The following is a 24,636-nucleotide window of genomic DNA, read 5'->3' as shown; positions in this document are numbered from 1 at the left end:
AAACAAGGAAAAAAAACAGGAATTGGCACTGGGCTCTGGGTTAATAGGTTCGTCCCAAAAGTAATATAAAGGTGGTTAATAAAGCCCATAAACATTCAAAACAGATAATATAATAGCATGGAACAATCAAAAATTATAGATACGTTGGAGACGTATCAAGCTGCTGCTGGATCCTGAGGACGGGGCGCCGGCGAGCGCTGCTGGATCCTGAGGAGAGGTCCAGCTAACATGACGAAGCTGGTCGGCTGGTGACGCCGAAGTCACCGGAGTATGTTGATGAAGAAATAGCCAAGTCCGGTCCAGCCGAGGTGACGGAGCAGGTCGGTGAGGAGACGTTGCAGCTGCCATGTCAGCCGAGGTGTTGAAGCAGTTCGGCGTGATGGACATCGGCTTGAAGAAGCAACAGTGCGGCCATGCTGACGCAGGTCGTGACTTGTGACGCGGTCAATGTCGGCTTGATGAAGTGACCATGCGGCGATGCCGGCGTGCCCGCTCCGTGTAGTCCGTGGGGCAGCGATGTTGGTGATGATTTATCCTTCGCGATGCCGAACTCTTGTTCGGCTTGCCGAGATGATGATCGAAGAAGTTGAGCTCGGCTACAGAGCGGCGACGTGTCTAGCGCAGGTCGGCAGCCGTGGAGCAATATTGCCATACTGGTTTGACACCGGCGTGATGGTGAAGATTACCTCGGAGGAGGCCTAAAATTTTATGGGTACGTGTTTAAAAACAACGCACAATACCCTAGAAAAAATTCCTTCCAAGGGTTGTCCAAATATTCCGTTCAAGAAGAAACATGAACTCGGGCCGGATTCGTATTCACGCAGAAAATAGATCCGAAAATTGGTCCCCTCATCGGAAGGTTCCCGGAGTTTGAACCGTCGGATCGAGCTGAAATTTGGAGGGGTGGTAGATATGGGAATTCCGCGGCAGATGAACGGTTGGATCTTCCAAAGGACCTCCGAGCTGGGCTCTAGTGACCACGCCCTAAACTCGTCCAGATTCCCGTCCAGATTTGACATGGCTCCGGTATATCGTAGATTGCAAGAGATTTCTCCATCGGAACTCGACAAAATTTGGCATAGTTGTTGTACACTTAATTCCGCACAATTCCACTGAAGAAATCGTCAAAGCGATGCTCGAGGAGGTGGTGGCAGCGGATACAAGTTTGCTGTTCGGGAAAAACAGCACGGTCGCCCGAGGGCAATGTTGACGTTGAGCCCCCGAGCTCCATGGATGATTCTTCCATGATCATGATAGAGATCGGAGTTGATGTTGATGAAGGCCCTCGTCCGAACATGATGATTGGAGGTGGGGCACGGTCCTTGGTTAAGCCAAGGTGATCAGTCGAGCCGGCGACAAAAGATGCCGACATCGACCATAAAGCTCGGCTCCGATGCGTAGATCGCGCCGGAGATGATCCGAATTCCCATCGCCCCGTGGCGACCGCCAGCAGGCTCTCAATGAAAGCACCAATGTCGGTTCAATATCCGGCGTATCTCGTAGTAGGGGTCCTAAGATAGGCGTCTTGGAGCGATGGTGACATGGACACGGGATTTTACCCAGCTTCGGGCTCTCTTGATGAGATAATACCCTACATGCTGCTTTTGATTGTATTCATATGGGTATAGTACAGAGTACATGTATCTACCACGAGATTGTAGTAATGAATATGAGATTATCTATTGACTAGCCTGGCCTCGGTTTATATATGCACCGTAGGCCTAGGGTTTAGAGGAGTCCTTGTCTTGGGCGCCAAGTCTTGTAGAATCCTCCTTGTATGCGGCATGGGTTGTCTGAACTGGCCCATGAGTATACGGCCATGGGGGTCCTCGGCCCAATCTAACTGATCGGGAGACGACGTGGTGAGTACCCCCTAATCCAGGACACCGTCAGCACCGCCCCTCAACATAGGTGGCATTGAACGTAGCTGTGGCGTTGAGGCCAAACGTCAGTAATTGCAAATCCATTAGTAGCGCCGATACAGTTTCAGACGTCACTACACATCTCATATGCTATAACGATGCGACACCATTGACCTGTGGGTCTGAGCTGTTAGTTAATTAGTATGGGCAACAAATTAAACTAAACATAGATTAAACATTAATTAAAACAAACATAGATTAAACATTAAAATCATATTTGGCAAATTTGTGTATTAACTAAAAATAATGCGAAAATAAAGTTGCACATGGTACACTAAAAACAAAAACACAAAAAAAAAATTAACTTGTTGTGGTTCTATAATTTGAGTTGTTATGACAACAAAATTTTAGTTGCCATGGCAAAACAAGTTTTTAGTACAATCATAATGGTTCAATTTTGGAAAATATTGAAAAACAAAAGGAAAATTGCGATGATCGAGACAATAAAAATGGTATGACATTAAAAATAAAAATGCCAACATACAAAATTGTTAAAATAGCCATGCTGTGTATTTTCTTTGTCAAAACAAAAATTCACACAAAAAGAAAAAAAATACCATGATTTAAAAAAGAAAATTGCCATGAAATTAAAACTAAAATTACCATGCTATAGGAAAAAAATATGACATGCTCTTAATAAATAAAAATGACATGCTCTTAATGAAATATGTGATGCTCATAAAAAAATAGTAAGAATACAGGACCTTAAATATTAGGAATCAAAGAAGACAGCTATCAGGAATTCGTCCAACTAACATTTTGTTCTTTCATTTGTCCATTAATGACAAACATGATAGAGCTTGCATTACTATTATTTTTCAAAAAAAAGGAGATACACAAATGAAGTTGGCTAGAAATGAAGATTTAGTTGAATGAACTAGTAAATTGTGTCCCCGCAAAAAAAAACTAGTAAATTGTGAAGATAAGATTAATAGTTGGCATAAGAAGGAAATGTGTAGGTGTTAAAGTTGAAGTGAGTCGGCAGTTACCGGAAAGCAAGAGCTTGTGGATGTGCTGATCCGCCTTTGTCTCTTCAGACCGTCACGGACAAGAGCTTGGGGGACTTATATTTAGGAATGGAGGTAGTAGTTTGTTTCTCCTAATAAGGTATTTAATTTAAAGAAGGTTGCACTTGGAGTTCAAATGAATCTGAAGCTACCTAATCATAGTGGGGAGCTGCAGCAATTGGAGACAATAGGCATATATATGTGGAGGCAAACTGAGAAATTATCCATCAGATATTGTTAGTGGAGGCCCTGGTATGGGTGTGATCCAACAAAATCTGCAAAAATATTTTATGGCCAAGTAGAAGGCAAAAAAGATTGCATACTAGTGTATTCATGATTTGTTTCCTGAATCAAGGGATCAATCAGTTTTCTTCCTCTTCTACACTAAAGAATGAATTACACAATACAGAGTTGTGACACCGTAAACTTAATTTCTGTGTCATCCTAATTCCCCTTTTTTTCTTTCTCCTGTGGCTCAGTCACAAAAAGCTAGCCTCAATAACGTCCCCGTTCCCTCCCTGGAGCGCCTCATGCTCTTGTCGATCAGCTTGAACGTCCTCTTCACAAGTTTCTGGTCCAGCGACATCATTCTAGAGATCTTGAACACCCGGTCCACGCGGTCCGGCTTGCTGCTCTGGAAGTAAACCTCCTCAAACTTCTTCTTCACGAACCTATACATACATGCATAAAACAAAACACCATCAGTCAGCTAGCTAGGTAGCTCACAGATTCCTCATGTGGTGACAGTGGCACTCACTCATATGCATGCTCCACATCCCTTTTGCCAGGCGCCATCGGCTCGTGGTCTTTAAACCACTCGCACACGGTCAAAGGAACCTACATACATACACACAGAAATGTGACAACATATGCTTGAGTATCACTACCAGGCTCTCACCATTACTCTGCCCCCGTTAGTCGTTACCTTTTCTATTTTCCTCTCAAATATGTCGAATTTGTTGAGGAACAGCATGAACGATATTTTCTGGACCGAAAGCACCATGGCATCAAATAGGACCGGAAATCAAAACAGAATGAGGTTAACATTGCAAGTTTGAGATGGATGGATGGATGAATACCTCAAAACATCTCTGCTTTAATACCCAGTCGAACAGCTCCTTGGTCTCCATCATCCTGTTTTGCGTCTCATCCTCAAATAACAACTGGTCGTACCTGACATTAACAACAGCCTCCATACATTAGACCAAAGGCACACTTATTCATGTATTCACGGGCAGAAGCACTCGGCGCACTCGGTCATGTATATGCATGCACATGCACTCGGTGCACACAGATATGCACGCGCTATCGCTATACTATTAAGCAAGGCATGGTTGAAAAACATGCTTTAAAATGGAAGCAAGGTTGTTGTCGATTGCTTTTGTTACAGCATTTTTTTTGTTTGTGAATAATATTAGACCTCAAATAACAATAAACAATAATACACCATTTCTGTGAAGTGAAAGTTCATCAGGAAGCATCCATAGATCATCCTATGTCCCAGATCATCAAAGTGAACTAATGGAACAAACTGACTAACTAGGAAAGAAATCTGATGGCATGGGAGTATTTAAATTCTTATGGCATGTTGGTTTAAATTCAAAATGTTAAACTACAAGTAAAGCTAAAGTCAAAGCACCACAACTAAACCTGACTAACAAAATGACATAGAAAGAATGTTCTAATCATCTCGGAAAATATATCAAATATGGAAAAGAAAAAAGAAGCTTTCAGAAGCAACTTTTACATCACTCCTTCTGCAATGCTGCCCTCCCAAGTTAATGTTAAGTAAGAGGTAGCTTGGAATAACCTAGCAGTTTAGAAATCGCACTTACTCGCTAATGGCAGCACAAAAGATGACAGCATCAACGCCTTCAAAAAGATGAATCCACTTCCTCCTCTCATTCTTCCTTTGACCTCCTACATCGTACAGTCTGTATACCTCTCCGCCTCTTTTGCTCTCTCCAAGGGGGCTGCAGAGAAACTACACAGTTAACTTCAGTCTGTCGTTCTACATCAAGTAGATCGAAAGAAATATGCACACCTCAGGCAAACATACTACCTAAATTGAATTTCTACAACCCCATTTGTCCTTACTCTTGCATGGAGCACATCCTCCTGCAAAATATCTCAAAATGTTAAAATTAGAAATACTGCAGATGTATTCTTGAGTAAGAACGGCAGAACAGCCACCAGCAATTTGGTGTTCATCATTGAACAAGCATAAGTGCATAAGCCTATAGTAAAGGTTCTGATCTGCCGTTTGGTGTTCATCGTCTGAACAGCATACTTTTGATCGACAGTTTACAGTTTGGTTTCTTTAATTTGGTGCTCGTCATTCTACTGACCCTAGCCTAGCTATACATTTAATATTCGATTTTGAAATATTAGCTTCCAACAGTTTACAAAAGAACAAGGAATGTCATCATACGTCATATACTCATATCTGACCATAATTATATCCATCTGATAACCTCAAACTCAGATGAAGATTTCAGTACACTGACAGGGACAGCCAATATCAAACAGATGAGGCTCCAGACAGGAATTAGATTGTGGATAATCAGAGACCTTTGTTGGTACATAATCTGGTTCAGCTAATCGATCCAGATTTTCCATGAAGTAGTGTGCACAGTCAGGAGCTTGCAGCACACTTCCACACGAGTAAGTTTCCTACAGATGCATTTCTTTTATAATTAAGTTGGTTGTTTCACAGTATACATAATTACAGAAACCGAAATAAGAACTTCTTTTCACCTGAATGGCTGGATCTTCCCATAATTTTCTTACATCCTGTACGAGTTCTCTGTTAAGGGGTGGGTAATCCAACCTGCCACCGATTTCTGATAATTTTTCTCCAATCTCCTGAAGATAGGATAGCATGGCACTAAATAAATAAATAAACTTCATAATCTCATTGATATTGCAAGCAATTGATTGTAAGGCATACGATGTGAAGCTGGTAACCAATATCTTTTACATAAAGAAGGCAATATTCAGCAAGGAATTAGTTTCAGTACCATCAAACAAGGTCAACAGTACAGCCCTCGGGGTGCTCAAATCTAAACAACCAACATTTTAAACGGTACACGAAAAGAACAAGCTAGAGATAAAACTTGTTTATATTTTATTTGGATGAATCATCTACAGTTAATGACAATGCAAAAGCAGCAAAACACTATATATATAATGCAGCAGAGCTTAAAACAGTTGCAAGTCTGAACAGGTTCGAACATAGCCAAGCTAGTTGTGTAACTGCAATGCTGCTTCAGTTGTAACAGACCTGATTAGTGGGTAAAATAACATACTTTGAAGGCTCACCTGGGCAAGCTCTTTAGCTCCATCATATAGTATCTGTGCATATTTAACTCATTACTCGGTAAAAAGACGTGTAAACCAACTATTCTTGTAATCTCATCCTCACCCCCAACTCTCACATTTGTAAATGTACTCTATCTTATAATAAAATGATTCAGGCCGGCGTAAGCCCGCCGTAGCTCCGTCAAAAAAAAGACGTGTAAACACACTCCCGCAAGAACATCACAAAGCTCCCTAGTCAAACTCCTTACATAATGCCCACTAAGCAATAACAGAAACAAATAATATCAAACACACCCTTTCCATATCCAGTGTTGGCATACTTTGATTGTCTGGTACACGTTGGCATGGATGACCGGCGTGTAGCCCTTAAGTTCGGCCTCGTCGAAGCCAGTTAGGAAAAGAAGCTTTATCTGGAAACAAATATTAAGAAAAAGGGAATAACGGTTTTCCAGGGAGCTTTGTACAACATAAATCTTACCTATTTAAATATCGTGGACTTTCCGGATTCTCCAGCACCTTAAAAAGAAAGCAAGTAAAAAAGATCACCTATTAGGAATCGGTCCTTGCTGATTCTCCAGCAGCTTAAAAAGACAGACAGCTATCAGGAATTGGTCCAACTAATGTTTTTTAGGATCATTGTTTTTTGCTAATTTATTAATCACAACCATGATAAAGCATTTTCATTTTTCAGAACAAAGGAGATGCACAAATGAACTTGACTACAAAGATTTAGTCCAGTGAACCAGAAAATTGTCAAGATAGAATTGATATGTGGCATAAAAAACATGTGTGTTAAGTTGAGGTGAGTTGGCAGTTACCAATCGAGAAGCAAGAGCTTGTGGATGTGCTGATAAATGTGCCTTTGTCTCCTGGAGAATCCGCCGGTGGATGTCTGCAGACTGTCATTTCAGCTGTGTTGTGTATCAGCAGGAATCAATCAAATGCAGCAGCCAAGCGTTGTGCTAAGCAACGAATTGCCCAGCCAGTCATTTCAGGCGGAAGCTTACTCTTCTCTTCTCGGCTGCTTCGGCCTCGTTTACGGGCAGGATGAGGCCATGCTTGCAAGTGCGCACGCAAGCATGGACAATATTCAAGACAGCACGGCCTCATGCCAGAGCCTCCTCCGAAGACGCGCATCCAGGCCTGGATCCTGCTGTGGTTCATATATAAGCTAGCTGTATGCAGAAACGCAAGACCCGAAAGATGTCATGGCGTAAAATAGAGCACGCCAACACGGTTCAATCAAGATGGTAGCTAACCTACGCATTCGTATGTTATGTATGCAGGGAGGGAGTGTATTCTAGGCTCAGATTCTGAATGCAGCTGAAAAAGTGGCCATTAATTCTGTTTGCTATCCTTGGAGAAGCAAGCAAAATGTGGTCTTTGAGCTGGGTTTGTGAAATTTTTCGCCCCAGACCGAGATGGCCGAATTTCGGCCATTTTTAAAAATTTCGGCCAAAATTTGACCCAAATTTGGCTTAAATTTGACCAAAATTCATTTTTTTCGCCGGAAGGTTTTTTTCGCCCCTGGCCGAGATGGCCGAAATTCGGCCGAAATCCGTTTTTCTCGGCCGAAATTCAAAACACCTACCGAAGAAGGCCCGTACCTAGTGGCACTGTTCATTCAACAAGTGGATAATGGTGAATCCCCAATCGTTGGAGACAGCAGGAGTTCACTCCCAGACTCTACATTCCCAAAGGAGAAAAACGGGGAGAAAAAGTCTATTGGAGCAACAACATAAACATGCCCAAAGGAGAAAACGAAAAGATACATAGTGCCACGTGGCCCGGGTGCCGAGAGCTGGCGACCAATCACCTGGAGATCGACAAACATGCCAACCAGCAAACACTTGTCCCGCCACTAAGAGCGAGTCCGCCACTGCTTCATATAAGCCAATAACTTAAACACAGAGTCCGTAGCACGTTGCAAAAGGACCTTCTCGATAATCGTACCAATATGAGTCATCCAAAGGTTCTAGGTCACCGCGGCAAAAACCGAAAAAAGGAGGCGACTCCTCCTTTCGAAACAGTTAGCAAGGAACACCAGGAGTCATCGAGGTCTGAGGTCTGCCACTTAGGCCGAGAGCCTCAGAAATACAACTCTATAGGAAGCGGGCCACGGAGCAAGAGAAGAAGATATGCGTCCCATATTCGGACACAGCACAAAGCGGGCACATGCCGTCCTCAGGGCCATTCCATTTGGCCACCTCAGTGCCCGAAGGAAGGCAATCCCGGAAAAGCTGCCACATGAAGATCTTGATTTTAAGCGGCAAAGGAGCCTTCCACAAAGGGGAAAGCCAGGGGAGGGTCGGGGCTCGATAGAGACCCTGGAATGCCGACCCCGAAGATAAAAGGCCGATGCTAGGCATAAGTCGGGTGATGAAAACCATTTCATAAATCGCCTTTGCAACCGTCTGATGCAATGGCCACCGCCGTTGGATCGTCCCTCCACACAACGCATGCCCCGCACGACCCCAACCACTACGTTCTTCTTCACGCTCGCAAGAGCAGCGACTGCCCCCGCCGGCAGTGCAGCGCCACCCTGCTCGACGGAGCACCGGCTGTCATTTGGGCTGACCAACGCTCCCGCATTCTTCATGCACATGATGAACAAAGTGTTCATGGACCTCTTGGACAAGTTTGTAGTGGTGTTCATTGACGACATTCTCATATATTCCAAAAGTGAAGAAGAGCACAAGCAACATCTCCGAGCAGTGTTGGAACGATTACGCGCTCATCAACTCTATGCCAAGTTCAGCAAATGTGAATTTTGGCTTAAAGAAGTGGGATTCCTTGGGCATACTTTTTCCGCTCAAGGAGTGGCTGTGGACCAAAGCAAAGTCAGAGAAGTCCTGAAATGGAAGACCCATGTTTCAGTAACTGAGATTAGGAGTTTCTTGGGTTTGGCAGGGTATTACCGTCGCTTCATTGAAGGCTTCTCAAAGATTGCCAAGCCAATGACTGAACTTCTCAAGAAGAATTAGAAGTTCGTATAGACGGAAGCATGTGAGAACAGTTTCAATGAGCTTAAGACCCGGTTGACTACCTCCCCAGTGTTGACTCTTCCAGACATCTAACGAAGCTTCGACATCTATTGCAACACATCCAGGCGTGGCATTAGGTGTGTACTTATGCAAGATGGAAAGGCCGTGGCATACGCATCAAGGCAACTCCGACCAAATGAGGAGAATTATCCTACTCCTGATCTAGAGATGGCAGCTGTGGTCTATGCCTTAAGAATTTGGAGGCATTACATCATCGGAAAGCGATTCCAAATCTACACTGACCACAAGAGTCTCAAATATATATTCACACAACCGGACTTGAACCTCCGACAACGAAGATGGCTTGAGTTGGTCAAGGACTATGACCTGGGTATCAACTACCACCCAGGAAAAGCAAATGTAGTTGCCGATGCTCTCAGTCGCAAATCGGCTACAGCCAACTCATTAATGGAGCGCCTGCACCCAGCACTTCAGGAAGAAATAACTCAGCTCAATATGATCCTGTGTGATGCAAATTGTTCTGTTACCTTGGAAGTAACCCCTACTCTGGAAGGCGAAATTCGAAAGGCTCAACCTGGTGACTCAATATTACTCAAGGTAATGGCCCAAGTACAAGAACGAGGAAGGGAGATAGCAGATTTCAACATTGATGATAAAGGTACACTATGATTTCGGGATCGAATCTGTGTACCAGACCTTGGGGAATTAAAGCAGAAGATTCTGAAGGAAGCCCACGAGTCCGCATATTCTATTCATCCTAGAGGCACTAAAATGTATCAAGATTTGAAGCAGACATTCTGGTGGGAAGGTATGAAGAAGGATATTGCCTATTACATCGCCTGTTGCGATGTATGCAATAAAGTGAAGGCGGAACATCAAAACCCCGTCGGTCTACTTCAACCGTTACCCGTTCCCAATGGAAATGGGATGATATCTGCATGGACTTTATCATGGGACTACCAAGGACACCACGAGGTAATAACACCATATGGGTCGTGGTTGACATGCTCACCAAGGTGGCCCACTTTATTCCGACAAGGAAAACTTACCGTGCAGACCAACTTGCTCAACTCTACGTGTCCAGGATTGTCAGTCTACATGGAGTACCCAGAACTATCACTTCAGACCGAGGATCTTTGTTTACCTCGGCATTCTGGCTACGGCTACATCAAGCCTTGGGAACCACTTTGAAACATAGCACCGCTTATCACCCTCAGACTGATGGGCAGACAGAGCAGGTAAATCAAATCTTGGAAGACATATGCTTCGGGCATGCGCTATTGCTCACGGACCCAAATGGGAAGAAAGCCTGCCATACGCTGAGTTTTCTTACAACAACGGATATCAGACTAGTCTCAAGATGTCACCTTTTGAGGCTCTATATGGACGTAAGTGTCGTACCCCGCTGAACTGGTCTCAGATAGGAGACAGCCGAATCTTCGGGACTGATTTGATGATGGAAGCAGAAAAATAAGTCAAGAAAATCCGAGACAGACTGCAAGGGGCAAAGTCTCATCAGAAGAGCTACTATGACTCAAAGCATAGACAGATCAGTTTCGAACCAGGCGAATATGCATATCTCCGTGTGACCCCCATGAAAGGAGTTAAAAGGTTTCATACCCGGGGAATACTCGCACCAAGATACATCGATCCGTTTCTAGTTATGACCCGAGTGGGCAAAGTGGCTTATCAGTTAGAATTACCTCCCGAGCTATCCGAAGTTCATGATGTGTTCCACGTGTCTCAGTTGCGGAAATGCATCGCACCACCCGCAAAACAGGCAGATATGACTGAACTAGAGCTTGCCAAGGATTTAACCTACGACGAGAAACCCTTTAGAATCTTGGAAGAGATGGACAGAATCACTCGCAGCAAAACCCTAAAGTTTTACAAGGTCCAATGGGAGCACCACACGGAGGATGAAGCCATCTGGGAAAGAGAAGACTTCTTAAGGACTGCATACCCATATTTGTTTCCTGAGCAACCGAATCTCGAGGACGAGATTCATCCTAAGGGGGGAGGTTTGTAACACCCTGGATTTTGCCTTTTCTTTTATTGGGTTTTATTAAATATTTGGATTTGCATTTGAGGTTTTATGTCATCTCTTTTGGACTTGCCACTTGGATTTATTTTTGATTTTCTTCCAAGTGGTCCCTAGCATCCAGAAACTCTCTCTAGACCTCACCCATCTCATTATCATGCCATTGGGTATTTTTATTTAATGGCATTATACTCTTTTTCTCTCTGAAAATGCCTCTTTTCTCATTAAGCTCTAAAGCAACCCCTATTTTTATTGCCCAAAAAAATCCAATAAAATTCCCAAATGTTCTTTGGGTCATGCCTCACCTTCCTATGCAAAAATATCCCATGGTCATTTGGAAAAATTTCAGCCAGGAAAATATTTTGCTTCTGGACAGAATAAGCACTTTGTGAAGCAACTGTATTTTTCCTTGATCCTTTTAAGCTGAAATTTTTACAACTTGATCACCTTCCTAAGTGATGCTTAAACGCATAAATTCAGCTCTAACCTCCTAGCCATTTGTCCCCAGTGCTTGGAGCAAGTTTTCGTCCAGAAACTTTAGCTCTAGCTCCTGTCATCTCCAAAGCACCATTTGGCAAGCCCAGCATGTTTCTTGGCAAAGTGTTGAAGTTACAACACCGTAGACATGCTTTGGCAGCGCCGAAAGCCACCCCCATGCCAGTGCACGCGGTGACCGCGTGTGAGCAGGGTGCAATGCACGCGCTCTGGGCGCTCTGCCCGTCGGGTTCGATCGGCCGCCGCCCAACCTGTCCTCTCCCGCCACCGTAGCCTGTCCAGTCCACTCAGGGTACACCCATTCTTTCCCCCAGCCCCTCTCTGATCCTCCCTGACGCCGGCAGGAGGCACGCCGGAAGCCGCCACGGTGCTACCCGACGGCACAGTGACTTGCACGCGCGCCTCTGTTCATTTTAGTGCGCCTGCGCTCGAGCCCGCATGCGAGCACTATGCTTGGCCTCGCCTACGTCGGCTCCGAGCTCGCCCGAGTCCTCACCGCCCCTCTCCCGCACAGCTCCGGCGGAGCCCGAGCACTGCCTCGCCTCTTCCTATAAATAGGACCCCTCCCCGATCAATCTGGCCATCCCAACCCTCCTCTCCTCTCTCAAATCGAACATCAGAAGCTGTGGGCAACGCCGGCGACCGCCACGGATCCCTCTCCTCCGTTCACTCGTTCTAGCCCACCTCAGCTCCAACCACTGCCACCACTGAGATCGCAGCAATCTCCTGAGCACGACGGTACCAAGAGTTCGCCGGATTGTCGCCGGAAACGCCGATCCCGATCAGCTCCGCCGCCACCGTCTCTGGAGAAGATCGCCGCGACGCCGTCCGACCTCCTCAGTGTTAGCCAAATCCCACTCTAATCTCTCCTGCCCTGCTTTCTCTCGTCACGCACGCGAGGTGTTTGAGGGTATGAAGAACAGAGTAGACACAGGTTGGTTTTCTCCCAGGCAACACATGCCCTTGGTTTTTTCTTTTTGGCTTCACAGCCTGCAACATATACAGGCCTTGACCCTTTGATGGCCGGTTACAACCACCCACCCGACAACCTACACAGTGCACGTCGTTGCCCATTGCCATGACGGTCTACTGCAACACATACAGTTTTCCGTCACTCTCACACACACTATGCACCAACACATGGGCACTTCACTGTGTACTCAAACTAACACATGACAAGATTAACATTAACACTCAGCTCATGTTTCGGGTACGTGTGTGACCGTCTCGATTACCCTCCTCTCCGGTGATCGCCGACGTCTCCTCGCCGGAGAAACGCCGAGGCACTGTTCCCGCTCTCTCTCTCTCTCTTTTAAAACAGCTGTCATACTCTCCCTCGCCCGCCCGAAGCGGTATAAGGGGAGGCGTATTCCTAGAATACGTCTTCGACGTGGGCGTCTCTGGTTTTTCTTTTTAAATCAAATTTTGACCATATCCAATTCAACTTTGACCGGCCATAACTTTTTATTCATACGTTCAAATGAGATGATTCTTTTTGCTACTGGTTTGTAAAATTCCAAAGTTTCTGTATGCCAAGTTTCAGAATTTTTCTTGCTGTTGAGATTTTCTGGTGCAATAAACAGTAATATGTGACATTTTCTTTTTGCATTTAATTTAATTTCAGAAGAACCTAGTTGTGTTGGAGAAGGCCAGGAGTACTGTGACACTCCTCTGAACTAAGGCCAGCCACAACATTCATATACAAGGATGGCATTGCAATGACTTGATTTAAATGAATTAAATCCACTATTTTAGCACTATTTAAAATAACTTGCTATATAAATCCTTTTGCATAGGCTTTATTCCTGTCATTTTGATAATATAAGTTACATGCTTTATTGATAGTGTGCAGAAGGAATCATGTCATATGTTCATATGATAGTATGTTGCATTCACATTTCATAATCGTGACCCGTGCATCCATTCTTACACTATGACTCGGTTCATTTTCTTTTCAAGTTAAACTTGATATTAATCCAACTTGAACATGTTGTTGATCGAGTCATGGTGCCACCGAAACGAGCTCACAAGTGCAACCACATTTGCCTGGATGGGGAGGCCCTAATGCGGTCTATTGTCATGCCTCTCGCAGGTACCTCCTACGAGGGAAGGTTGTGCTCTGGCGCTACCCTGGCCCGGTAGGCAGTCATAACCTTGAGGACCCAAGTTTTGATGGTACCAAGGTCCCCGTTTGGGACAAGATTGATGTTGGCCACGACGGTGGCAGCCACAGTGGTGGCGGGTGTCACATGTTGACACCAGGGTCACCCAGGACATAGCCCAAAGGGGAGTGTGTTGGAGTGGCTGGGAGAGTGTCATGCAATAGATTGGTTTTGTCGGAATGTCATTGGTCCACCCGAATGGGAGCACAAGGCCATGAATTATGTAGTGTGGGTACAGTGTACTAACCTCTGCAGAGTGTATAATCTATCGATAGCCGCGTCCTCAGATATGGACACAGTTCGTAGTAGGTCACACCGTGGGTCAACAGATGTAATTAACTTGCACACTAAGATTCACGAGATGGCACATGCAGAAATGGTGATCGAGGATCACTATGAAAGGTATGGATGTGATCAAGTGAGGATCACGCTGACAAGTTATGAATGGTGGTTACGCGGTAACCCCGAGATGGTAAGTTGGTCTTGAGGACCATGGCAATGTTTCACGCACACCTCATGTTGAGTAGTATCATGTTCATGCATTAAACTTGATATATGACTGGTTGTTGTTTGTCGCACTTGTTTTGTTTGCTGTGAGCTTGCGAGTACATTCAAAGTACTCATCTGGCTTATCATGCTAGATGCAGAAGCCGTGCAAGAAGTTGATGTCGAGCAGTTTGTCGCGATCTAGGTCCCAGTAGTGTCCCTGTGAGATGGAGTTCCGCTACCTCGTCATTCCGCTGTCGCGTAGTAGTTTCCCTTTCATCATTGAGGCCCTGGAGATGTTCACTAAATAATGTACATAAGTGCAGCCGCATCGTGTGTGCCGCTTGGCCTCGTTCACCATGTACTATCCCGTTCCCCACGGACCTTGACTGCCGCAGCCTCCCGATCCTCCTCTACACTACACACATCACCACCTGCGACGCCGCCTAACCATGGTCTCCACTGGCGTGGTGACGGTCGTGGCCTTCACTTAGACTACCCATAGTGGGAGTAACATAGGTGGTAACATCACACTTATCTAGACAAAATAGATGATGTGGCATGTAATTAATGAAGAAAGAGAGGCATATGGTAACATAGCTAGTTACTGTAACATCACACATATCAAAAAAAGATGAGTCTATAATCTAATAAATAAAGTGATGCATGACACAACACATATGTTACTACCCATTGTGGAGGTAGTAATATAGAGTAGTATATACGCATGTTACTACTCTAAGTTACTCCCCGTTATGACTAGTCTTAGATCCATCTGCCGTTGGCCCTGTTGTATCCTCCCTCCCGACGGGATCCGGCCTCCACCACTGCACACGGTGCGATAGGATCCCTTGGAAAGGCCACACTCTATTCTAAAAAAAAGGATGTGGTCGTCACGTGGCGCGACATGATCCAGGTAGGTTCTCGAGTGGGTCGACGACCTTGAGTTTGTTAGAATTAATGGGCTAGGCCCATAGCAATTTCTGAAATCTCAAAGCCCATGTGTAAAATGGCAAGTGGTGGTGCTAAGTTTAGTCCCACCTTGGAAGTTGAAGAAGAGTTGGACCTCTTTATATAGCGGGTTCTCTCCACCACTCTAAGTGATGTGTGAGAAGAGAAAGGGAAAACCACACGCGCGCGCTCGCTCGCCTGGCCTGGCGTGGCGTGGCGAGGCGAGGCGAGGCGGCGCGTACATGCGACATGCGCGTGAATGGTCCGCCGAAATCCTCCTTTTGCCGTTTTATTTTTATGTCTTGGCAGACAAATTTTTGATTTCTTGTCCGGTAAGTATACGAATTAGAAATCGAGTCGTTTTGGGATTGTGGTCGCGACACAATACCGCCTCTGGTCCTAATATATATACAGCTACCGGCTGCGGCCAGAGACACACCGAAAAACACCTAGGGTTTTGCCTCATCTCACAACTTGCGCCGCCATCGTAGTCTACTCCATCCCAAACGCCGGCGTGCATCGGCGCCTGGGAGAGCAGGTCTCCGGAACCGTTCGTCTTTGCGATCCTGCACCAGGAGAGGACGAATTAGGTTTTTTGGGAAGCGCTGTGCGCGACTGCTCAAATTCGTCATCACGGGTCGTCTTCCGTCCAAGTCGGGCGGTGCTACTCATCGTCGTATTCATCGCCGTCAGCAGCAGATCGTCGCCAACATCGTCATCAACACTGTCGCACCCATAATAGCTAACGATCAGTACGTCCAACATCCTCTGTTCATGTCTGTTTCTACAGCTATTGTTACGTGTTTGCTGCTGTTATGCATGTCTTGTTGTTCTTCTAGTTTGCTAGATTATTGCATGCTAGTATCTCTTCTAGTCATGAATTATTTACTGGAATTAATCATGAACTTGCCTAATATTCCAACAATCCAAAAACCTAATTATAGGCAATTTCCTGAGTTAACTATGGCTGGATTCGCTGATGCACTGAGGCCGGATAAGTTTACCGGTGTGCACTTTAAGAGGTGGCAGGTGAAGACCACGCTCTGGCTTACTGCTCTGAAAGTTTTCCACGCTAGTGTTGGTGCTCCAGAGGGAATGACTGACGAAGATCGGAGAAAATTCCAGGAAGCCAATACTATGTTTGTGGGATGCATTCTGAGTGTTCTTGCTGACCGTCTGTGTGATGTGTACATGCACATAAATGACGGAAAGATTCTGTGGGATGCACTGAATGCAAAATTCGGTGCAACAGATGCAGGCAGTGAACTGTACATCATGGAGAGTTTTCATGACTACAAGATGGTGAATAACCGTTCTGTGGTTGAACAAGCTCATGAGATACAGTGCATTGTGAAGGAACTTGAACTCCTTAAATGTGTTCTACCCGACAAATTCGTGGCTGGGTGCATGATTGCAAAGTTGCCTCCTTCATGGAGGAATTTCGCCACAACTCTGAAGCATAAGAGACAGGAGATATCAGTTGAAAATCTGATTGCATCTCTTGATGTTGAAGAAAAAGCTCGGGCTAAAGATACCACTGAAAAAGGAGGTGAGGTTCAGCCTACTGCTAACATGGTGCAGAGGTACCCACAGAACAAGAACAAAGGGAAGAACAAACCTGTTTTCAACAAGCCTACCAAGACTACTACCTTCAAGAAGAAGAAGTTCAATAAGGCTGAGCTGGAGTGCTACGCCTGTGGGAAGCCTGGACACTTTTCCAAGGAATGCCCTGAACGTGCAGACCGCAGAGGGAAAACAAGCTCCAAGACTGTCAACATGGTGACCGCTAGCAATACTGATGGGTATGGTAATTTACCTATTGTGCTTTCAGTATTTCAATCATCTTCGTGGTGGATTGATTCGGGTGCTAACGTTCATGTGTGTGCTGACATCTCCCTGTTTACTTCTTATCAGGTCGCAAGGGATTCTCCGTCCTAATGGGGAATGGGTCACATGCTTCTGTTCGTGGCATTGGCACGGTGGATCTGAAGCTTACTTCGGGAAAGATCGTGCAACTAAGGAACGTGCAGCATGTCCCTACTATGAACAAGAATCTAGTTAGCGGCTCCCTTCTATGTCGAGATGGATTTAAGGTAGTTTTAGAGTCCAATAAAGTAATCGTGTCAAGATTTGGACAATTTATAGGAAAAGGCTATGAGTGCGGAGGCTTGTTCCGCTTTTCTCTTTCAGATTTTTGCAATAAGTCAATAAACCAAATTTGTGCTAATGTTAATGATGATGCAAGTATTTGGCACTCTCGTTTATGTCATATTAATTTTGGTTTAATGTCTCAGCTATCCAGCATGAGTTTAATTCCGAACTTCACAGTTGCCAAAGGTTCTACTGCCATAGTTGTGTGCAATCTAAGCAACCTCGAAAGCCTCATAAGGCTGCCGAGGAGAGAAACTTGGCACCTCTAGAACTCATACATTCTGATCTTTGTGAGATGAATGGTGTGTTGACAAAAGGTGGAAAGAGATATTTCATGACTTTGATTGATGATGCGACTAGATTTTGCTATGTTTATTTGTTGCAAACTAAAGATGAAGCATTAGACTACTTTAAAATCTATAAAGCTGAAGTTGAAAATCAACTAGAGAGAAAGATCAAGCGTCTTAGGTCCGATCGTGGTGGAGAGTATTTTCCAAAAGTTTTTGATGAATTTTGTGAGGAACATGGTATTATTCATGAGAGGACGCCTCCCTATTCACCTCAATCAAATGGAGTGGCCGAGAGGAAAAACCGCACATTGACTGACTTGGTGAATGCCATGTTAGACACTGCTGGTTTATCTAAGGCATGGTGGGGGGAGGCTCTATTGACTTCATGTCATGTCCTGAATAGAGTTCCCAACAATAATAAAGAGAAAACCCCTTATGAGGAGTGGGTTGGGAGAAAACCATCACTTTCTTATTTGCGCACTTGGGGATGTTTGGCAAAGGTCAATATTCCTATTCCTAAGAAACGCAAACTTGGACCAAAGACAGTGGATTGTGTCTTTCTAGGGTATGCTCAACGGAGCATTGCTTATAGGTTTTTAGTGGTAAAATCTGAAGTACCTGATATGCATGTTGATACTATAATGGAATCTCGTGATGCAACATTTTTTGAGAACATATTTCCTATGAAAGATATGCATAGCATTACTAGATTTTCTTCTGAGATAATTCCTGAATCTAGTACAACTGATGAATATTTCGAACAATCACATGAGGAAGTCCTTGAGAAGGATAACAATGAAGTTCCTAGAAGGAACAAGAGACAAAGGATTGCAAAATCCTTTGGTAATGATTTCATTGTATACCTTGTGGACGACACACCCAAGACGATTGCAGAAGCATATGCATCTCCGGATGTAGATGATTGGAAAGAAGTTGTTCATAATGAGATGGACTCAATTCTTTCTAATGGAACTTGGGAACTAACTAATAGACCATATGGTTGTAAACCTGTGGGCTGTAAGTGGGTGTTCAAAAAGAAGCTTAAGCCTGATGGTACTATTGATAAGTACAAGGCGCGGCTAGTGGCCAAGGGCTACACTCAGAAAGAAGGCGAAGATTACTTTGACACCTATTCACCCGTTGCTAGAATGACCACCATTCGAGTGTTAATTTCCTTGGCTGCCTCTTATGGTCTTATCATTCATCAAATGGATGTAAAGACAGCTTTTCTCAATGGAGAGTTGGAAGAGGAGATCTATATGGATCAGCCTGACGGGTTTGTGATAAAGGGTGAAGAGAGAAAGGTGTACAAGTTGTTAAAATCTTTGTATGGTCTGAAACAGGCACCTAAGCAATGGCATGAGAAGTTTGAAAGAACTCTGACTTCTGCAGGATTTGTCATTAACGAGGCTGATAGGTGTGTTTACTATCGCCATGGTGGGGGCAATAGTGTCATATTATGTTTGTATGTGGACGACATACTGATCTTTGGTACAAACATTAATGCAATTAATGAGGTCAAGTCTTTTCTATCAAAAAGTTTTGACATGAAAGATCTGGGAGAAGCCGATGTAATTCTAAACATCAAACTTATTAAGGATGAGAGTGGGATTACATTAACGCAATCTCACTATGTTGAGAAGGTCTTGAACCGATTCGGTTTTATGGATAGCAAGCCTTCTCCAACACCTTATGATCCCAGCGTGACACTCAGAAAGAACAAGAAAGAAACGAGAGATCAATTAAGATACTCTCAAATTGTCGGTTCACTCATGTACTTAGCTAGTGCTACAAGACCAGATATCTCTTTTGCTGTGAGCAAACTGAGTAGGTTCATGTCCAACCCGGGTGATGATCATTGGCATGCACTAGAAAGGGTCTTGCGCTATCTGAGAGGTACTATGAGTTACGGAATTACTTATTCAGGGCATCCTGCTATGCTAGAAGGATATAGTGATTCAAATTGGATCTCCGATGTTGATGTACTTTACGCAACAAGTGGGTATGTATTTACTCATGGTGGTGGCGCAGTGTCATGGAGGTCTTGCAAGCAAACCATATTGACGAGGTCAACTATGGAAGCAGAATTAACTGCTTTGGACACAGCTACTGTTGAGGCAGAATGGCTGCGTGAGCTCTTGATGGACTTGCCGGTTGTTGAAAAACCTGTACCGGCTATTCTTATGAATTGTGATAACCAAACGGTTATCGCTAAAGTGAACAATTCTAAAGATAATGCAAAGTCATCAAGACATGTGAAAAGACGTTTGAAGTCTGTCAGGAAGTTGAGAAACTCCGGAGTAATAACTGTTACGTATATACAAACAGACAAAAACCTGGCAGATCCCTTTACAAAGGGACTATCACGAAATGTGATAGATATTGCATCGAGGGAGATGGGTATGAGACCCATAGATGTTACACCATAGTAGTAACCCAACCTTTGTGATCGGAGATCCCGTGAATTAGGATCTGGGAAGAACAAGCTATTGGTTAACTGAGGAGAGTAATAACTTATGATCGTCTCCAAGTGAAGATGCAAAACTCTCAGATCTGTAAGGCAGGTTGGCAACATGCCTTAATGTGGTTCTATTGGCTATAATTAGCAAAGATGCTGTCCTACAGAGCAGTCTTGAAAGAACACACCTATATGAGTTCTGACTGTAAACGTCGCAGTCTATGAGGTTTGGGTGATCTCTACTAAGCTCACGAAGAGACCAGGGAGTATGACGTATAAGCTCCAAACCGCGGGGTAGCCTACTGGCGGTCAGGTACTGGTTAAGACTTTGAGTGAAACCTGTTCACACAAAACTAGCAATTCAAGGCATAGTCCATTGTCAAGTTGTGAATGGATGTAGCTTAAAGTTCTAGGCAGAAGTTCAACTTAACAGTCTCTGCTGAAACACTGGTATATTAAACAAGTGGTGAGAGAAGGCAAATCTCTAAATGGGTATTTGAGATCTGGTGGGGGATTGTTAGAATTAATGGGCTAGGCCCATAGCAATTTCTGAAATCTCAAAGCCCATGTGTAAAATGGCAAGTGGTGGTGCTAAGTTTAGTCCCACCTTGGAAGTTGAAGAAGAGTTGGACCTCTTTATATAGTGGGTTCTCTCCACCACTCTAAGTGGTGTGTGAGAAGAGAAAGGGAAAACCACACGCGCGCGCTCGCTCGCCTCGCCTTGCCTGGCCGAGGCGAGGCGAGGCGTACATGCGACATGCGCGTGAATGGTCCGCCGAAATCCGGTCCGTCTCCTTGCAGGAGCGCAGCTTCCTTTTGCCGTTTTATTTTTATGTCTTGGCAGACAAGTTTTTGATTTCTTGTCCGGTAAGTATACAAATTAGAAATCGAGTCGGTTTGGGATTGTGGTCGCGACACAATACCGCCTCTGGTCCTAATATATATATACAGCTACCGGCTGCGGCCAGAGACACACCGAAAAACACCTAGGGTTTTGCCTCATCTCACAACTTGCGCCGCCATCGTAGTCTACTCCATCCCAAACGCCGGCGTGCATCGGCGCCTGGGAGAGCAGGTCTCCGGAACCGTTCGTCTTTGCGATCCTGCACCGGGAGAGGACGAATTAGGTTTTTTGGGAAGCGCTGTACGCGACTGCTCAAATTCGTCATCACAGGTCGTCTTCCGTCCAAGTCGGGCAGTGCTACTCATCGTCGTATTCATCGCCGTCAGCAGCAGATCGTCGCCAACATCGTCATCAACACTATCGCACCCATAATAGCTAACGATCAGTACGTCCAACATCCTCTGTTCATGTCTGTTATACATGTCTTGCTGTTCTTCTAGTTTGCTAGATTATTGCATGCTAATATCTCTTCTAGTCATGAATTATTTACTGGAATTAATCATGAACTTGCCTAATATTCCAACAGAGTTTGCCATAGTGCCGGCCTGCGCAGACGCTTGGTGCACCGCGGCTGGATCTCCATCTCCGACCTGGCATCCACCACCAACAAGGACAATGCCAGACACCAGGTAATCTTGTGAATATGATGGCACTGCCACGTACGTTCAGCGTTGAGCTAACTTGCAACTGCATGCTCGTGCAACCATGGATGCATGTTAGGCGCGGATTGAGGTGCTTTTTTTCGAAAAGGGAGGATTCCCCGGCCTTTGCATCATCAAAACGATGCATACGGCCATACGGATTGAGGTGCTGGTGGACAATACAAAGATTTGGAGGTGAGCATCACGATGACGATCGAGGCACAACCTCAGGGCAGCACTGAACGCGCGCATTCAACATCACCGAGAATGGCTAGAGCTGCACGGCCGGCCGCCACAGCGTACCGTACCCAGTCATGGCGTTCACGCACGTCAGTGGCACCGGCTTCAACAAGTGGTTTAACGCCGCCATGGCCACCGGCCTCGTCTGCGTTCTGTCGTGTTCGCTCAAGACACTGTGCCCAGTTAACCGGCGCTGTTGTTATATGTCTAGGATGTAGGTTGCTTATCAGTTGATGAGGTGATGCATCAGGTCTCCCCTTTTCTGGCCGTATGCATCGTTCTGATGCAGAGACCGGGGAGTCCTCCTTTTCAAAAAAAAAATCAGGTCTAATGGAAAAAGTGGTGTGGTGGTTGTATCCAGGCTTCTATTTTCTTAATGAAAAAGGGGCCATGTGGCCCTTTTTATCGGAAAAAAAAAACCGGCGCTGTTGTACCACGACGTGGGCTCCGAGCTGGCCATCGACATCGGTGCGTTGCGAAACCTGAGTGCGTCGCTGGCCGGTTCGTTGTTGAAGAAGGTGAAGGACAAGGAAATTTTAGAAAAGAAAACATAAAAAATATTCAACCATGTCTTTACCACTACAAAATGTTCAGTCATTGCCATTGTGCCAATTCTTGTGTGCTTTATCCATGAATTAGTCCGTGCTTCCCCAAAATTCATGCATTTGAAGTTTTTAACTGAAGCTTAGTTCATTTAGTTTAGGGAAGTAAATTGTAGACGTATTTTTAAATTTATGATTAGTACTAGAATTCTGTTTTCAATTCAATTACACATCATCGTGTCACTAGAAATTTCTACATGGTATGTATGCTTGTTGGTTTAGACTAGACAACCTTATGAAAATGCGGCATCGGCATCAGTATGCTGCCATTGCTCGTATTGCCAAGCTTTTTGTATATCATCAGACACAACGTCATATATATAGTCAATATGATGCCCTATGCACACTGCCCATTAACTGAATTACTAGAATGTTGTTCATTGTTTTCTTCCATTTGTATCCCTCCTGCTTGGGGTGTGGTTCTTATGTAAAAAATTACCTGGCTGTAATTCTATACGTACCTTGGCTTTGTGATTTTGAATGCACATCTAATCAACTGGTTGGGTACGTATGAACACTTATTTGCAGGTTTATACATGGAGTCCTCCCAGAGTTTGAGAAATTATCATGAGAATTGGTTTGACAATTCTTACGTAGAAGAGATCTCGAGCAGACTGAAACCTATGGACTAAAACTGGAGCAAGAGTTCAATAGCGTCGGTGTTGTTGTTGTTCTGGAACTCTTTATGTGTGAAATATCTAGGAAAATTTTGCATCGGTGCACTGTGTATAATGTGGGGTCCTCAAACTGGGACAATATTGTAAGAAAATGCGCCTTACGGTTTTCATCGTTTGTATTAAGGCTGTTCCTTATTTCTAACGAACATGCATTAGAGGTGTTTTTTCAGATGTGCTTTCTGTTGCTATCTACAGATCAAATGATCGACTTGCTATTTCATTATTTTCTGGCAATATATTATTAAGTACTCCTCTGTAAACTAATATAAAAGCGTTTAGATCATTAAAGTAGTGATCTAAACACTCTTATAATAGTTTACGAAGGGAGTAGTAATGAGTGGACAAAGCTGCGTGCGTCTTGGGGAGCTGCTCAAAACAAGGCCCAAATGGGTGTTTTATTGTGCAGGAAATCAGGAGTAAAATTAGGTTAATTTGTGCTCCTCCGACCGAGGCCGATCGATAAATCAGGTTGCAGCTCCATTTGGATTATCTTCTTTTTTTGCCAGGGGATTTGGATTATCTTTGCTGCATCCGCCAGCCCTCTGGTCACCTTGCCTTGCCTGCCTCCACGATCGGCGTGGCGGTGAAGAAAACGTCGTCGCCGGTGGGAAGCTGCGAGCGTAAGCGGCCAATGTCTGAGCTGGGAGTTGCCGCCATCCCGCGCTCCCCGAGATCCGAGAGCGCGGGATGGAACTCGATCTTGCCTACTTGTCGGCGGAGCTCATCAAGCTGATGTCGGAGGTTGGTGACTGTGGGTTGCTAGATCTCTGTCGCCATCGCCAGCCTGGCATCATCGGCCGCGCGCCCCTCGTTGACCGATTGGAGGAAATCCGCCAACTGCGCCTCGCCGTTGGAGAGACTATGCCGCCTGCTTGGTCTGGTAGCAAGGTTTTGGATAGGCTGGAACTCTGATACCACTTGTAACAGTCCCAATCAAGATCTCCCGCAACGAGGAAGAGGAGTAAGGTTGGAGAAGGGGAATAGCACTAGTAGAAAACAGGGCTTTGGTTCGGCCAGAAAAGAGCATTAATCCCGGTTGCATTACGAACCGGGACTAATGTGAGCATTAGTCCCGGTTCGAGCGGCTAGGGCACTGTACAGGCATTAGTCCCGGTTGGTGCCACGAACCGGGACTAAAGGGTGCGATGCCCATTCGTACCGGTTCGTGGCACCAACCGGTACTAAAGGTTAGACCTTTAGACCCGGTTCGAGCCACCAACCGGTACTAATGGGGTTTGAGGCATTAGTACCGGTTCATGGCACGAACCAGTACTAAAGGTCCC

General features: G+C 44.9%; 1 pseudogene; it reads right to left on the bottom strand.

Moving 5' to 3' along the window:
* Positions 1-3,404: 3,404 nt before the first annotated feature.
* LOC123056229 (guanine nucleotide-binding protein alpha-1 subunit-like) lies at positions 3,405-24,010 on the bottom strand (annotated as a pseudogene).
* Between the last annotated feature and the right edge of the window lie 626 nt (positions 24,011-24,636).

The sequence above is a fragment of the Triticum aestivum genome, chromosome 2D (assembly GCF_018294505.1).
Source record: "Triticum aestivum cultivar Chinese Spring chromosome 2D, IWGSC CS RefSeq v2.1, whole genome shotgun sequence".
Lineage (NCBI taxonomy): Eukaryota > Viridiplantae > Streptophyta > Magnoliopsida > Poales > Poaceae > Triticum > Triticum aestivum.
Note: the sequence above shows the minus strand (reverse complement) of the source record. Positions and strands in the feature narration are given on the sequence as shown.